Here is a 17760-nt window from a genome sequence, read left to right on the forward strand (position 1 = left end):
AGGCAGGCCTTGAACTCATATTCACCTGCTTCTGCCTCTTGAGTGCTAGAGTTAAAGGTAATTTCCAAATTCTTATTAAGAATTGGACAGTATAATATCATTAGAGTGATATTTATAAACTGAATGACTGTTAGCACCTAAACAATGATTACTCCTTAAACAGGCCTACAATTTTCTTTTATTAAAAGTGGATTTTTTTCATATAAATATTCTGATTATGGTTTCCTCTCCCCTAGCTCCTTCCAGTTCCTCCTGATCTCCCCTGGCATCCAGATCCACACCCTTTCTCTCTGCTAGAAAACAAAGGAGCCTCTAAAATACAGTGAGATAAAACAGAAACAAACGAATCAGAGTAGGACAAAGGAGCCAAATGAGAAACAGAGCCGAAGAAAAAAACACAAGACACGTTACAGATAGAGAGGCACACACACGTTCGTACACACACACACACACACACACACACACACACACACACACACACACACGAGTCCCATAAAAACACAAAACCAGAAGCTGTAATATACATGCAAAGGACCCGTAAGGTTAGGAAAGAAAGAAAGAAAAAGGAAGGGAGGGAGGGAAGGAGAGAGGGAGGGACGGAGGGACAGAGGGACAGAGGGACAGAGGGACAGAGGGAGGGAGGGAGGGGGAGGGAGGGAGGAGAGAGAGAGAGAGAGAGAGAGAGAGAGAGAGAGAGAGAGAGAGAGAGAGATCCGGTTAGTTTTCTGTTGATTTACTGCTGGGCAGTTTGTTTCCCCCTAAGACTCTCTCTCTCGAAGAAAACTCATTTTTTATTTGCCTCTGGTTATCAGTTGGAGATAGCTTTTGGGTTAGGGATGAGGGTTTGTGTTCACTTAGCCCTAGGGCTCCGTTTGGTGCAGACCTGTGCAGGCCCTGTGCATGCTGCCTCAGTCTCTGTGAGTCCCTTGTGTGCTGGTCCTGTTGTGTCTAGAAGGCCTTGATTTCTTGGTGCCTTCCATCCCCCATGGGCTCTTACACCCATTCTGCCTCCTCTTTGAGCCCTGAGGGGGAGGGATTTGATGGAAACATCCCATTTAGGGCTGAGCGCTCCTGGGTTTCTCACTTCTGCACAGTGCCTGGCTGGTCTCTGTGTTTGTTTCCATCTACTGCAGGAGGAAGCTTCTCTGATGATGGCTGAGCGAGGCACTGTTCTGCTTCCCCGGCCCGTGTCTGGGCCTATGATTTCAGTTTGCTTGTTTCTGCACGTCCCTGTTTACTACTGTGCAGAATCACTTGCGGACCGCTGCTCTCACCTTTGAAAATAAAACTTACAAGAGACTATTGCTTGGTTTTGATTTTATATATATATATTATATATAAAATTATATATATAAAATATATAATATATATATATATTCATTTTTGATTGTAGGTCTCAAAGAAGGGCCTTGTGTCTGCCAGACAATGTCTCTACCACCAGGCATACCCCTGCCCCTCGGGAAACCATTGTTTTGGACTTAATTCCTTCACTAGGCTGCAATAGGCTGGGATGGAAACCAAATGGACTGGGTTCCTCCCTCTCGGCTTGCTGAGCAGTGGTGAGGTCCCCACTGGGAGGAAGAGACATAGTTGAAAGCAGCAGCTGCATTGGGAACCTGCAGTCCTTCATGCCTCAGTTCATTTCTCTCCCAGTCAGTCCCGAGTAGAGGTCTTGATAAGGAAGCCACCAATGCTTTTCATCCCTACAGACAAAAGAAGTTAGGAACTTCCCTCTTAGCTAGGAACGTCTACCCCTCAGGGCGAGGCAACATGACTGGTTAACTTGCGGGATGATTTCCCTCTGTTCTTCTTTCTCCAAATGAAAAATGGAAAAAAAAAAGAGTCCTTGTAATTAAACTACTGCTCTGAAGTTCTAAGAAATTAGGATTAAAGACGAACAGCAGTCAGATTGCTCACATGACAGACCTGCTTCGGTTATGCCAATGATGTTCGCTTTGCTTAATCCTTCCTGAGAAAAGGTAACCAGGTGCTAACAGAGCAGATAGTTCCCGACTGTTCTATCTCCTTCTCCCCCCAAGGGCTACAAAGCCAGTAACTTTCACATGACCAACTTGCCTTTCTGTTTTGCTTTAAAGTCTCTTGTAGCCCAGGTTGGTCTTTAACTTGTCTTGTGACAAGGCTGGCTTTGATCTCCCAATCCTGCTGCCGTCTCTCAGTGCTGGAATCAGAGTCTTTTATGACTACACCTCAATTTTAACCTGTACTTTTTTTTTTTTTTGAGAAAGGGTCTCTTGTTGTGGGGTCTGGCCTCCAATTAAATATGTAGCTAGAGTGACCTTGACCTCTGCATCCTTGCCTTCCACCTCACAGATGCTAGGATTATAGGCATGCGCCACGGTGCTCAGTTCCAGTGTGGTTTTACGATTGCCTGACGTGTTTCTGCTTTCTTTTAGCCTTTTATGTCTAGAAAACAACTGCTTTTTTTTTTTTTTTAAATCAGCACACTAACAATAAAATATTAGAGTACATGAAGATCACTCTGCTGGCTGACATGATGACCTGCACTTGTCATCTCTAATTTCTGGGGCTGTGCAGGAAGAACATGAGTTTGAGGCCAGCCTGGGCTGCATAGAAGGATCTTTATTTCAAAAAGAAGATAAATAGAGCCTAGAGAAATGACTTAGTGATGCTCTGGCAGAGGACTGGGCTCAATTCCCAGCACCCATCTGGTGGGTCACAATTACCTGAAACTAGAGATCTAGAGTGATCTAATGCCACATACATATTAATTATATTTTATGTATTATCAATACATGATATTAATAACAGTTAATAATACATAATTAAAGTTTGGAACCAATAAATGACTCTTAGTTGAGTGTGGTAGCACACGATTTTAAGGCTGGCGCTCTGGAGACAGAGGCAGGTGAATCTCTGTGAGACTGAGGCCAGTTTGAGGTCAGCCTGATCTATAGAGTGAGGTCCAGGACAGCCAGAAGTACACAGCAAGACCTTGATTCACAAAACCAAAAACAAACAAAAAACAAAATAAAAAGATAAAAGCCAAGTGCGATGGCACATGCCGATAATCACAATTCTTGGGAGGTAGAGGCTGGATGACCAGAAGTTCATGGGCAGCCTGAGCTACTTGAGATCCTACAGCAAAAAACAAAACAAAACAAAACAAAAACAAAAAAACAAAATGGGGGGGGGGGGGCTGGAGATGGCTCAGTGGTTAAGAGGACCTGCTGCTCTTCTAGAGAACCCAGGCTCAATTCCCAGCACCCACATGGCACCTCACAACTGCATGTAATTCCAGTTCCAGGGGATTCAACGCCATCTTCTGACCTCCTTGGATACCAGTCAAACATGTACATACAGACATGTAAGCAAAACTCTCACTCACATAAAATTAATGCTTTTTTTTAAAAAAGAGAAAAAACAAAACAAAACAAAAAAATGTAACATCTCCTGCTGACAAGACTGATTTGCTAGGTCCGTTTCTAGGACTCACATGATGGAAGGGGAGAACGGACTCTATTATGCACACTCTAAAAAAATTAACCAAAATCTAATTAAAAATTTAAAACAAAACAACATGCCAAGACTCTAACTGAATCTATTACATGGATACAGTTACTTCTTTGACACAGTACAATGTGTTGTTGTAATGGTTACAACACTGTAAGCATTATTTACAATATGTTTGCCTGACTAGTTTATCATTCATCTTTTGTTCCCTGGATACAGTAGCACCTATTAAATACTCAATAAAATTGTTGGGTGAATAAATAAGGCAGTGACTCATGTGGATGAGAACAGTCACTTGTCAAGAGGAACTTGAGGAGGAGGATGTTCACCAGCCAAACAATGGGAACCTCCGAGGAGGAGGAAGGGGAGGAGGAAGGGAAGGTTGTTGAGTTCTGTTGACTACTAGGTGATTAGCTGGAGAGAAGGCAGTCATCTTGGGAGAAACCTGAGAAAGAAGGCAGGGAGGTGGTGGCCAAGAGGATCTGGGAAGGAGAGATCAGCAGTGAGGGTGCAGGGCAAGAAATGGCATCCCAAGGCCAGGACAGCACAAGCCACGGCAGCGGAGGTGGGGAGCAGGGGAGCAGCAACTCCAGTCTGAGACTAACACAGGCGGAGGAAGGTTCAGGAGAATTGGGAGGGTTTCTTCCCAGCTCAGACAGCGCAAGTGTTGGTGGAAGGCTGTTCTGCAGGCATTTCACTCGGTTGTCTGGAGTTGGGATTAACTTGCCCCGTGGATCCAAACATTCCAGGGGAAATACCGGCAGCCTGCAGTAATTTGAAAGCCGGCCTTTAGGCTGTAATTTGAAACTGCGTTTTGGTGGTTTGAGACAGTCTTGCAGCTGACTGAGGAGGCAGACCCCAGAGAAAAACAGGAGCTGGTAGCAGGCGCGGACTCCAGCCAGGATGAGGATAGACTGCAGAGATCCTTAATGATCAGACCCATGGTAATCACGAAGGGATCGCATCAGTGTTATGGAGTGTTGATTGTGATTCGCCAGAACCCCGAAGGAGCCCTAGAGACAGCCAGTCTGCCAAACGAACCGGGAGTACCACACTTCGAACACGTTGATTGACATTTGAGAAGATGTACTTCTCAGGATGGAGAACCCCTTCGGTAGCTGCTTCAGTAGCTACTTCTGGATAAGACAAGCAGCAGTGGCTAAACTCAGTTCTGATGGATATTTGCACTCGAAAGCAGTAGTGTGCTGATGTGAAGGATGACTTTAATCCTTGGCTATATTACCATACATCTATCAAGATATTATATTATTCCCCTCAACTAGCCTTAAATTGTACCCATTAGAGAAAATTTTGTGCAGAGAGATGTTAACCACCAACAAAGAGCATTCCCCCTGGTATTAAAAGCCAGATTCCTTCCAGGGCATGTGTGTGTGTGTGTGTGTGTGTGTGTGTGTGTGTGTGTGTGTGTGTACACTCCTCATTTCGCCTTCCTTCAGGATTTTGCTGCTCTTGAATGGCAAATTGTTTGGTTTAAAGTCGGTGATGTCAAAGCCACACAAAATCATCTAGTAAATTGTCTGGGCTCATTGTAAGATTTCACACAGGCTTGCTGGACCTCAGGTCACTTCACTCAGCTGTCACTCAGTACCTGCTTCTTAAATGTCAAGAGGGCAAGTTGTACTAGGGCTGTGGAGATAAGAGGACACCTAGCCCCAGAGCCTTAGATCCTAGAGGAGGAGACGGAGAAGTAAATACTAACGGCCTGGAGGCTCATGGAGCAGCTTTGTGGCTGATCCCGTGGCTTAGTTTCGGGTCTATAAAGTGAAATCGATTCCTGTGCTATTCTGGTGGTGTTCAATGAAATAATGTTCATATAGCTCACAGTGTGTTGCTGTGATAAGCAAGATGCCCTTATTTAAATAATACTTATTAAAGAGAAGCCCTTCAGTTTTAATTTTATCTATCATCTATCTATCTATCTATCTATCTATCTATCTATCTATCTTCTATCTATCTATCTATCTATCTATCTATCTATCTATCTATCTATCATCTATCAATCAATCTATCTACCTACCTACCGATCTATCATCTATCTGTCTGTCTTGTGTATGGGAAGGAGGGGATGCCATAGGTGTGGCGGTCAGAGGACGACTTGCAGAAATCAGTCCTCTCTTTCCACCATCTAAGTCCTGGGGATTGAACTCAGGTCCTCAGCTTGGGGGCAAGAACCCTTAACCATTGACCCATCTCACTGGCCCCAAGACACCCTTACTGAAGGTATCTTATTTGTATTCTAGGATAAAACTACAGGAGCACAGTGCTCTGTGGGTTGGTACTTCTAATATCTGGTTTTTCTTTTAAAGCGTTACATAACTGCACTAATTACTTTTCTTGCTGTGACAAAATCCTTGACAGAAGCCGCTTAAGCCAGGAGAGGTTTATGGTGACTGAGTTTCTATCCATCACGCTGGGGAAGGTACGGCCAAGGTTTGCTGGAGCAGGAGCGCGTGGTCGAGGCTCACCACGTCTCGATGGATTGGGAGACAGGGCTGGGCTATGGCCTACCTTTAATGACCCACATCCACGCGCTAGGCCCTGTATCCCAAAGATTTTCCAACCTCCCGAAACAATGAGACCAGCTGGGGACCAAATGGTCCAACACAGGAGTGCAAAGAGCACATTTCTGCTTCACGCCATAATAGTAACTACTGGTGGCTTAGCACACGCACAGAATAAACTCCCCTGTCTGCGATGGGGATATTAAAACTACACATTTTAAGTATTCCTTTTTTTTTCCTTTTGATAACTTAGTTATTTTAATGAGGAAAATTTATAATTTACGTAAGGGAGTCTACCTTCGGGGATATAAAAGGTATTCTCCCCCCCCACTTCTGCCAGGAATAGAATCTCTTGAGTGCTTGCTTGTTCTGGTATAGGGACATTGACCAGCAGTGTTTATTTAAAATACCTGGCAGATTTCCTTGAACTTCTCATCTTGAATAGACACAGGAGACATAACACACCAATGGTTTGTTTGGAAACTCAGGCTGTCTGCATCCTTAAAACACAGGTTCTTTTATTTGTTTATTCTTATGAGACAGGTTCTTATTCTGCAGCCCTGGCTGGCCTGGAATACATAGAGATCTTCCTGCCACTGTCTGCCGAGTGCTGAGATTAAAGCTGTGCTGTAAGTAAGTTTGTGTGCTACGGTGGCTCTTACTTCTGTTTTGAGATAGGGTCTCATGTAGCCCAGGCTGCCCAGGAGCTGGCTGAGGCTGACTTTGAATTCTTGGTCCCCTTCCAGCTTTGGACTGTGAGGATTGCAGGCAGGCCTGTGTGTTACCACGATGGTTTGGGTGTTTGGTTTTTGGTCCTGGGATCTGGTCCAGAGCTTCCTGCATGCAAGGCTAGCCTTGGACCAACCACTGTTCACAGCCTTAAGCAACAATCCCCTCATTCCTTCTGAGGGTTTTGTTTTAAAAATGTCCCTCCTATAATATTCCATATGATCACTGCTTTCTCAGATCTTTCACCCAAAGAGTGATACATGCCTAATGATCACACTGATTTCCATACGGCATCATTATGAAGATGAGGTTTGTTTAGACATTTCTGAGCTGAACAGAAGCCAGGAAACCCTGGAGAATAGGCAGTTCATTAAGGATCTCCAAGGTTCTATTTCTGAAAACAATATAACCTCGAGTCATAGGTAGGAAATACTTGGCGAGCTCAAAATGACCCTTGTAGGACATTTTGTGCTTCACAAAATGTGAAGCTAGGCAGAGCTTCAGAAACAATGCAACATCTCAACCTTGGCCTCTTCCATTGCCCGAAGGCAAGACTAAGTAATGGAGGGAACAGAACCCCATTAAAAATTGATGGTGAGAGACAAGTGACTTAAGCCTGTGAGAGTCTGGAAAATCTAAAGCCAACAGGCATCGCAGGAGAGGAGTTAACATCTACAAAGCCTATTTCCACATTTCCCAGGGCTTGTTAATTAGGTGGGACAACTCTTAAGTAGACGGCTTAATCTCATCCGTGTATTAAGGATCTTCTCCATGTTTAGGAAAGGTTAGGTCATTTGAGAATTTAATAAAAAATAATTAGAACAAAGATTTCAGTGGGTCAATAAGGCTGTTTTGAATCTTTCCCAAACAAACAACAATGGAAATAAATAAAATATAGAGGACCTGGGAACATGGCTCTGTGGCTGGGAATGCAGCAAGAGGTCCTGAGTTTGAATCCCCACACCCACATAAAAGAAAAACTGTGCATGGCTGTGCATGCCTGTTACCCTAGCATTGAGGAAGGAGGGGTGCAGATCCTCAGAGCTGGTTATCCAGCCAGCCTATCAAGAAGGCAAAATTTCTTATTTGGTAAGAGACCTCTTTCTCAAAGATAAAGCAGAAGAGAAACAGAAGAAAAGTAAGTCTACTCTGGTTTCCACATGCATGCACATGGACATGGACACATGGACACACTCAGATGCATGCATAACACATGTAAAACACACCTTCCCCACACATAAATAGCAAAATAAATAAAATATAGGTCTGGGGTATAGTCCAGTGGTAGATCACTTGCCTAGAAATAAGAAGTCTTGGACAGGATCTCCATCAACACAAAAAATCCAAAGAAAACTAATCAACCTGCCAATCATAATGCAAATATGATCCATAAATAAATAAAATATCTGTATTTTTCTAAAATTAGTCATTAACAATTTCTACTGTCACAGTAACACTGAGGCAAAAATGGAACATTCATTTGATCGAATTTTTAAAAGTAAGTTTTCAGACAATTTTCAAAATATTACTTTATTTTGTTATAACAAACTAATGTTTCTCAAGTAGAGGCTAGATAAGAGAATACTTTTTAGGCTTCATCAAAGAAGGGTTTTACGTTCAAATTCAGTGTTTCGGGGATAGGCTATTGTATTTCTGAGTTTGCTCAGTGAGCCAATATGAAATGAATGCTTACAGAATGATCACGGAGCTTACAGTCTGGTGGGGATTAAATAAGTAGACATTTACAAATATATTCAACACCACTGTGTGTGTGTGTGTACGGGTCCAAGCATGCCACTGCATGAGTGTGAAGATCAGAGGACTCCAGAGGGAGGTGGGTCTCCCCTTCTACTATGTGTGTCCCATGGATCAAGTCCATGTTGTCAGCCTTGCCAGCGAGAGCCTTTGCCCACTAAGCCTTCTCACAGGCCTGCAATAGACTTATCAATGAGACAAATAGTTTAGATACTGAAGAAGCCATGTGTGCCTGAGGTAACACTGAGAATCTGTCCCTTCAGTTTATGTTCCTTTTTCCTGGGCCATATTCAATGGAAATTTATTGACTAGATAAATCTGCTTCTAAAACTGTAGGTAAAAGAAAAAAAAAAGAGATAATGTAAAAATTAAAATGTCATTAATCTGCTTTTAAGAGCAAAAGGAAATGGATACTTGGCTGAAGATTAAGAAGAAATCAGTGGAGAAATTTTCAACAGTTACAGATTTAGCCAGAAGTCCTGGCTGGATGAGGGTTGTAAACAACTTGTACTTTTAAGTTCTCCAAATTCTGTCATATTCATTAATCATATTTTACAATTAAAGCAGTGCCAAACCCCTGCCCTTGAATGGTCTTCTAGGCTCCCCCCTACTCCTCCCCCCTCCACCCCCCCACCTTTTCTCTCCTTCCTCCTAATGATTTAAATTTTACCTTTGTGTTTTTTGAGGTCTTCTGTTTCTTTTCCCTAGCTGTTTAGTTTGGCCAACTGCTCAAATGAATGGAAGCATGCTCCTCTACCACAGTTAATCTATGGCATGAGGAAAGAAAGGATTCTTATCAAACATTTCAGGCTGAGTTAGGATTGCCAGGAGTTTCATCTACGTAGCGATTTCCAGGCCAGCTAGAGCTATACAGCAAGACCTTGTCACTAAAAACAATACAACCCCCGCCCCAAACAAACAAAAAGGACCACTTTCAAGCACCATGAATACATCTTGAATGTTTGAAGGAAACCATGGCAATTATTTTCCATCTTCCACTTCTTCTTCCTACTTCTTCCAGCTCCCCTTTGTCCTCATGCTCCAGCTCACCATCTTGGTGTACTTTCTTTCGATAACTTTCAGCTTCAGTGCCAGTCAGAAAAGTTGAAAGTGTTTTTAGCTATTCCAAGTAGCAGAACAATCCCTTTAGGACTCTCTTTATGTGTCTCTGGCCAAGTTTCAGGTCCAAAGTTCATATACTTTCCCTAGATTGGGATTAAAGAATGTTTAAAAAACAAACAAAACAAAACAAACAAACAAAAAACTGTAGGAGAAAATGAAATTCCTGATGATTTTGAGAGAAATTTGATCACTGCAGAAAGTAGTTCTTGAAATAAGGAACACTCACTCTGGCAATGGAAACTTGCATTGTTATTTAATAGAAGATGAAAAAAAATTAGGAAGGAAAAAAATGTAAGGTTTATTTTTAGTTATATGTGGGTGCATGTGTGTATGTATATGTGAGTGCAGGTCACAGACTCCTGTAGTCGGACGTTTCTCTCCTGCCCATCATTTCCCAAATAACCACTCAGAGGCTTAATATTACTTATAAATGCTTGGCCGATAGCTTAGGATTGTTACTAGCTAACTCTTAACATATTTCTTAGCTATGGTTCGTCACATGACTCATGGCTTGTTACTTCATTTTCTACACATCCTGCTTCCTCCCCAGCTGGCCTTTCCCTCTGACTCCACCCTTCTTCATCCTAGTAACCTGAGTTTGACTGTCCCTCCTAACTTTATCCTGCCTTGCTATAGGCCAGTCAGCTTCTTTATTAACCAATGAGAGTAATGGATGGTCACAGTGCACAGAAGGATTATTCCACAGCAGACTCCTCTGCAGAGAGCTGCTGTCACAAGCACAGCTACAGTGAGGGTTCTTTCTTTTCTTTCTTCCTCCCTCCTCCTTTCCCTTCCTTCCTTCCTTCCTTCCTTCCTCCCTCCCTCCCTCCCTCCCTCCCTCCCTCCCTCCCTCCCTCCCTCTTTCCTTCCTTCCTTCCTTCCTTCCTTCCTTCCTTCCTTCCTTCCCTCACTCCTCCCCTCCTTTCTTTCTTTCTTTCTTTCTTTCTTTCTTTCTTTCTTTCTTTCTCTCTCTCTCTCTCTCTCTCTCTCTCTCTCTCTCTCTCTCTCTCCTTCCTTCCTTCCTTCCTTCCTTTCTTTTTTTGAGACAAGGTTTCACCATGTAACCATAACCAGCTTGGAACTCACTCTGTAAATCAGGTTGACTTCAAACTCACAGAAAACTGTTTGTCTCTGCCCCCTGAGTACAGAGATGAAAGGCACGCACGACTACACTCAGTTAAATCTTTTCTTTTTTAAGACAGAGATTTCATGTCGTACAGGTGAGTGAACCACAAACTTGCTAGGTAGCCAGAGATACGTTTGAAATCCTGATCCTCCCACTTCTATGTTCCAAGTGGTGCAATTACAGGCATGTGCCATCATGCCTCAAAAACCTTGATGTTAAGTTTTCCGTAGGTAGTTGCCTATTGAGTACAAAAAGAAACTATAGGGGTTGATGTACTCTGTTAAGAAATTCCCTATCTCTGGATAACTGAAGCTACTTTAAAATTTAGATGCTTTTTAATAAGAAGTGACAAAACACTGCCTTATGGACAAAACACCACAGTTCAATTTATAAGATACACATGGATAAAGTTTGTAATTTTCTTTTCTATTGTGACAGGGTCTAGATATTTTGCCCAAGCTGTCCTCAAACTCTTGACACACTCTCACTTCGGCTTCTGGAGTAGCGAGGAGTAGAGATATTCACAACCGAGCTTGGATCTGAGACCCAGCTCTTCACAGAGACCAGCCACTTTGAGGACACACTTGGCTAGGGATCATTAATGTGTAAATTATCAATTGCATCAAATTGTAAAAAATAGATATCCTGTGAATACTAGAGGATGTCTTTACTCCCAGCATCTGGAAGGCAGAGGTAGGTTTCCTGTGAGTGTGAGACCAGCCTGGCCTACACGGTGAGCTTTAGGCCAGCAGAGTATTACATAGTGAGACTCTCAAAAAATCAAAATAAAATAAAAAAAAAACAAAAACAAACAAAAAACCAAAAAAACCCAAACAATAAAAGAATTGTATAGAACATTAAAAATAAAATGATCGCCGGGCAGTGGTGGTGCACGCCTTTAATCACAGCACTCGGGAGGCAGAGGCAGGTGGATCTCTGTGAGTTCAAGGCCAGCCTGGTCTACAGAGTGAGTTCCAGGAAAGGTGCAAAGCTACACAGAGAAACCCTGTCTCAAAAAACTAAAAAAAAAAAAAATCGTTACTCATCATTAAGGTAACCTTGATGTGTTGTACTTATACTTTAACACATAAACTCATTTAAAACAAAGATTTTAAGAGATACTTCAACAATAGGTGGAAACATTAATATGTTCCTTTTAACTTGGACATTTAACGGAGTTTCTGGGAAGTGTTCTTCATCCTTTGTGTTTGATTTTACATTGCTTCTCCTGACTTTCCTTTAGGAGCTAACAATCCTCAAGGATGGACTCTGGGTGACTTTAAAGGTCCTGCCCCGGAGACTATTATCTGAGGCCACGTGACAGCTGGAGCTGCATGTGGGCCTGTGCAGGGGGAGGCAGTCACTGTGCTCTCCCCAACCCCTTAGAGCTGTGCTCCAGCTTTGGGAGGGACTGAGTCTGGTGGTGAGGATATTAGGGCAGAGGAGAAAGAGAAGGAGGGACATGATTTTCTCCGAAGTTTAAAAAGATGTAGCTGAGTGGAAAACCTTCTCTGAGTCCGATGCATTTCCTTGGTCAGCTGTCTATGTAAACCCACTGGTTTGGACAAGCAGAAGAGTCACGGCTTATCTAACAGCTGAAGTCTGAGGTCAGGATGTCATTCTAACTGATGCTGGGTTTGTTGACATTTCAGACAAACTCTGGACTTTTTACGTAAATAAAATTGTCACCATATTTTAACTTAGTTGATAAAGTTATGGCTAGGGTAGAAGCGCTCACTGTCCATGTGGTTCAAGCTGAGGCTGTGCGCCCAGCTGTTTGTCCTTTAAACTTGCATGATGATCTTGTTTTGGAGAACTAAGACAGACTTTTCGAGAACTGGGAAGGAAGGATATACAAAGCCCAGGAGGTGGGGACAGAACTGTGGCCCAGAACAGTTTAAAAACAACCATATCTTAAAAAAAGAAATAAAGGTGTGGGAGGGCCAAGCATGCTTACCAGAAAAGCCGTCTCACTGGCCTGTATTTGTTGGGCCTTTTTAGACATGTTCTCCTGTAACCCAGGTTGGCTTCAAACTCTACCTAGTTGAGACTAACCTTGAATTTCTGACCCCCTGCCTCTGCCTCCCAAGAAGGATTATAGGCCTCAGTCACCTCCCTCAGGTTTACAGGGTAGGGCTCAAACCCAGGCAGGGTCTTTTGCTTGTCTCAAACATACCAATGGAACTATACCCCAGTCCTGGTTGGTGTTTTGTTTGTTTGTTTGTTTGTTTTTTGAGACTAGGTCAGTGTGTAACCCAGATTGGACTTGTTGGAATTCCTGGCCACTCTTCCAGCTACATGACCGCACATGCGCAATTCAGTAACCAAGTAAGGGCCTTACATCGTGTAGTTTGCATGCAGCAGCGATCACGTAATTTGAGCATGCAAGATGTAGCTCCATAAGCCCATATGCGCATGTGCAGGGGAATCCATAAAAAGCAGGACACAGACCCCTCATCCTCCTTCTTCTTCTCTCCCCCCACCCCCTCTCTCTGCACGTGTCTTCCATGGGCCTGATCACACTCTCTCCTGTCCCTCCCCTCTCCTAATAAAGCTCTGGGTTTTGTGGTACTTCGTGGTCTTTCTCGCACCAGTAACAGCGCCGTTTAATGAACAACACAGCCCCGCTGCATTAAAACCAACAGGCCTCAAACTCACCTCCTGATTTAGCCTCTCAAGAGCTAGGATTTCATGCACTATTATTACACCCAGCTTGAGAGGGAAGGAAGGAGCAGGGGAGGGAGAAGGAAAGAGGGGGAGAGGGAGGGAGGAGGAAAGGAGAGAGGGAGAAAGAGAGAGAGAAAGAGGGGGGGGCACTTGAGAAGAAGGAAGAGAGAAAAACTGCACCGTCTATGTCCATAGTTCTGCTAGGCAGTCAGTGGTATTCATTTCACTTCCCTTCAGTGAGCACGTTCGCTCCTCTACATGCATCAGATCTTATGAAGGCTGTTGGGACAAAACATCCAACCTCTCATCTTTTCTTTTAAGAATTCTGCTTTCAGAAACGATTGAGAGCCTTTACTACCAAATGCAGAGCTTTAGGGTTGGCCTAACACCAACAGCATGATTCAGAGTGTGGTGGCAGAGGACAGGGAAATGACGTCAATGTGGACTAAGGAGACAAGAGCAGTGGGTCTGTGTAGGTTTCAGCAACTAGTCCTGTGAGATCAGGTGGGATATCTCCAGTTGTCTGCTTTCCTTACCCATCCTACTTCTTCCTGTCTGAAGAAAATGAGTAATTTACTAGGCTTGGGGGATGTAGTTTTGTGGTAGAACTCTGGCCTAATGTGTGAGGCCATGGGTTTGGTTCCACACCAGCACCAGCACCAGCACCACCACCACCACCACCACCACCACTCCACTCCCACACAAAGGCCTTCTGATTCTACTTCTGGGAATACATCTGGAGTTCCCAACAGGAAGCTACAAAAGTCCACAGAGATAATTAAGTAACTAAAGTTACTTATACACTCCTAGAAACTCTGTTAATGAGTTATGTTTGGAAGCAAAACCCTATACTAGAATTAAGATAGGCTTTGCACATTGAGAGATAAGAATCACTGAGCTAGAAAGGGCTTTTGTTTGTTTGCTTTTTTTGGGGGGGGTGGTTATTTTGTTATGATTTTTGGTTTTGGAAACAGGGTCTTACAATATCCTTTAAAGGTTGAGTCCTGGAACCCTGACGAGGGGGATGTCAAGGGAGTGAAGAAAGAACAGACACACAGACACAGATATGTGTATAGGACAGCTGGGATCATGTGAGTGACTGCTACCTCTGATGGAGGGCACCTACTGTTGCCCTCTTGGTGTTTAGTAGGCATAGCACAGGGGAGGGATTGGCTGGTCTCAGTAGGAGGTCTCTGTGGATGTGGATGAGCAGTCTCAGGTTGTAAACATCGAAGATGAGGAAGAAGCTGCAGTTTCTAGTTTTTGCACACTCTGGTCAATCATCCATAAACACTTATACTTGAACCCCCAAGGAGAATACTGCCACCCTCTCGAGCCTAGCTCACATGGAGAAATAGCTTTGCCAATTTTTCATGAGTCTGAGGCCTTGGAGCCGTTGGCATGGCTGTGCCTATGTCAGGAATATCATTTACTCACTCAAGATTTCCTTTGTTCCTTACAGGGTCTCACAGCCCAGGCTGGCTTTAGCTGTAGCTGAGGATAGCCTAGAACTACCAATTGTCCTTCCTCAGTCTCTCAGATGCTGGGATTATGGATGTGCACCACCACACACATCAGTCCTGTTTTCATATGTGCAGTGATATGGATTTATGGCTCCGTGGTAAACAGATGGCAAATTTACGTTGATGATGATTCGCACAGGTTATTTCTGAATTCCCTTCCTTTTAGGATATTTCTTTCTCAGTGCATTTGCTGTTTTGTAGGGTAGGCTTGGCACCTGTCTTTGTCTGGTAGATTTGTTGACCTCCTATCCCTTCCAGTGATATGGTCTAAGTTGACATGCGTTATGCATACATGAAGGGGATACTGCACGTATCCAGGGAGGGAAGCAAATTGTGAAGACATGAGAGTTTGGCCACTTGATTTGTTGATCCTGAAGATTTGGGTCAGACTCAGTATTAGGGTTTACTAGCCAGTAGGGTATGATCTGGGTGGAAGATAACGTTTCTTTTAAAAGTTGTGCTTAATTAACATCAGAGCATAACAAAATGAGCAAAGGAGATTGTTGTCTCCTGGTAAATCTTTTATCTATTATTTTATTTTTTGGAGTCAAATTCTGACTACTTAGCCCAGACTGGCCTTAAACTCATAATTTGGGTAAATCTTTTGAAATAATGTTCATTCTCTCAGTGAATTTGAACATAAAGTCCATGTAAATCCTTAGATATAAATGTCCTTCAAATCCATGTAAATGTCCTTAGAAAAAAACCAGATGCTGAAGCACAAAAAATATCCTCATAAGCTAGCAATGTGTCAGAACCATAGAGGTGGTTCAGTTGCTTCAGGAAGATAAGCAGGGAGGCATTGAGTCACGAGACCAGAGTTCTCTGCCCGGAGTGCTGCTTCCAGACTCCAGGAGGCCAAGACTTTGAAATTTCTTCTGCTCCTTCTCTTAGTTATTTCTGCTGCAAATGCCCATGCCTCATGTCAGCTCGATGGCTAGAAGAGACTGAGCACGCTGTTGAAAACCCAACCGACCAAAGTGCTGAATGCAGATGCATTCAGACTTTCCCCTGAACTATGGCAAGCTGAGGTTTTGTTTTTTTTGTTTTTTTTTTTGTTTTTTTTTTTTTTAAACTTCACATGACAAGGGCTAGGGATGGTACTCTTTTTTGACTCATCTTTTGAACATTACCAGAGCTGAAAACCCAGATTATAACCTTATTTACCACAAATTCAAGCATGGTAAATAAAATGTGTGGAGGCAAGGATGGAAAAAAAAAAAACAACCCACAGATACAGTTCTGGCTTGTGATGCCCTAGATTTCCCTTAAGTATATTAACTATTGCGTGATGAAAGTCAGCAGAATTGAAGAGATGAATCACAAAATTGCTGTGTTTCAGATCTTACCACAGCAAGACTGAGGCAAGGGGGAAAATGGAAATATATGTTAATCATTAATTTGGTGGTGGATTTTGTTTCCTTGACTTTTGAACAAATTGAGATTGTCTGAGTACAAGCTCACTTATTTTCTTTATCATATGACTAATTTGTTTTATTGATTCACGTTATACATTTATACATCTTTATTCTCTCTAGGAATTCTCTGGGAAGGGAGTCACAACATTTTGTTGTGGCGGTTGTTACACGTCCAACATCTGGCACTTAGTTTGTGAGACTCAGTACGAGATTAAAATATGGGACTGGATTTGTTACTTTTCTCTTTGCTGTGATAGACAAATTCTTGACAAAGGTAACTTCAAGGAGGAAGGATTCATTTGGCTTACAGTTCAAAGTGAAACACTTGATCATGGTAGGGGAGATGACAGTAGGAGCTTGAGGCAGCTGGTTCTGTAACAGGGAGGGATTGCCTACTCTTCTTCAGCCTGGAACTTCAGCCCCAATGATTGTGTCTCCTATGTTAGGGTAAGTTTTCTCACTTCAATTCACCCAGTCTAGAAACTCCACAATAGATACACCTGGAGATGTGTCTCCTGCGTGACTCCATGTCCTTTTGAGTTGACAATCAATATTAATCATCACAGGACCCTTGCTCCAAATTGGTTAGGTATTTTAAGACAACAGATACACATGAAAGCAGTTTCAGGGCCCTTTTGGAGACAAGGCTCTGTGCTAGTCTACAGGTTGCAAGCTCATGAATTGTATGCTGTTGGCATATAATAAGCACTCTGCTGTGGAATGATCTTTCTGTACCCTGAAAATGTGTTGCTCTCATTGTTAATAAAAAGCTGATTGGCCGATAGCTAGGCAGGACTTTGGGGGCAGAGAGAACGCTGGGAGGAGGAAGGGTGGAGTGAGGGGAGTCTGGGGAGATGCCATGAGACTCAGAATGAGCAGGATGGGAAGGAAGTTCGTACATGAGGTAAACAAGCCTTGGGGCAGCACATAGATTAATAGAAGCGAGTTAATTTAAGTTATAAGAGCTAGCTAAAAACAAGCCTAAGCTATCGGCTGTGCATTTATAATTAACATTAAGTCTCTGAATGGTTATTTGGGAAGCAGCTGATGGAACAGAGCTGATGGCAGTCCCAACAAAAAACTCCATCTACAACACTCAGTAATTGTCTATTGACTGCTGACTTACTAATCATATATTTTAGAGGAATATATCATTTGTCCTGAAGACTGGAAAAGTTGATTTTTCAATAATCAGTATCAAAGTTTCCTATTTTTAGTTCTGTATGCCTTTCCCAATCCTATCTCTTTGTGTGTCTCAAAATTGACTCATTCTTAAGAAAATAAACTAATTTGAGTGTTATCTTTCACTCTATTTTCATTCATGTTTACATTCAATTATTCTAGCTGGCTGTGGTACCACACATCTATAATCCTTGCACTTGGGAGGCAGAGGCATAAGGGAGCAA

The sequence above is a fragment of the Peromyscus maniculatus genome, chromosome 16 (genome assembly GCF_049852395.1).
Source record: "Peromyscus maniculatus bairdii isolate BWxNUB_F1_BW_parent chromosome 16, HU_Pman_BW_mat_3.1, whole genome shotgun sequence".
NCBI classification, from domain to species: domain Eukaryota; kingdom Metazoa; phylum Chordata; class Mammalia; order Rodentia; family Cricetidae; genus Peromyscus; species Peromyscus maniculatus.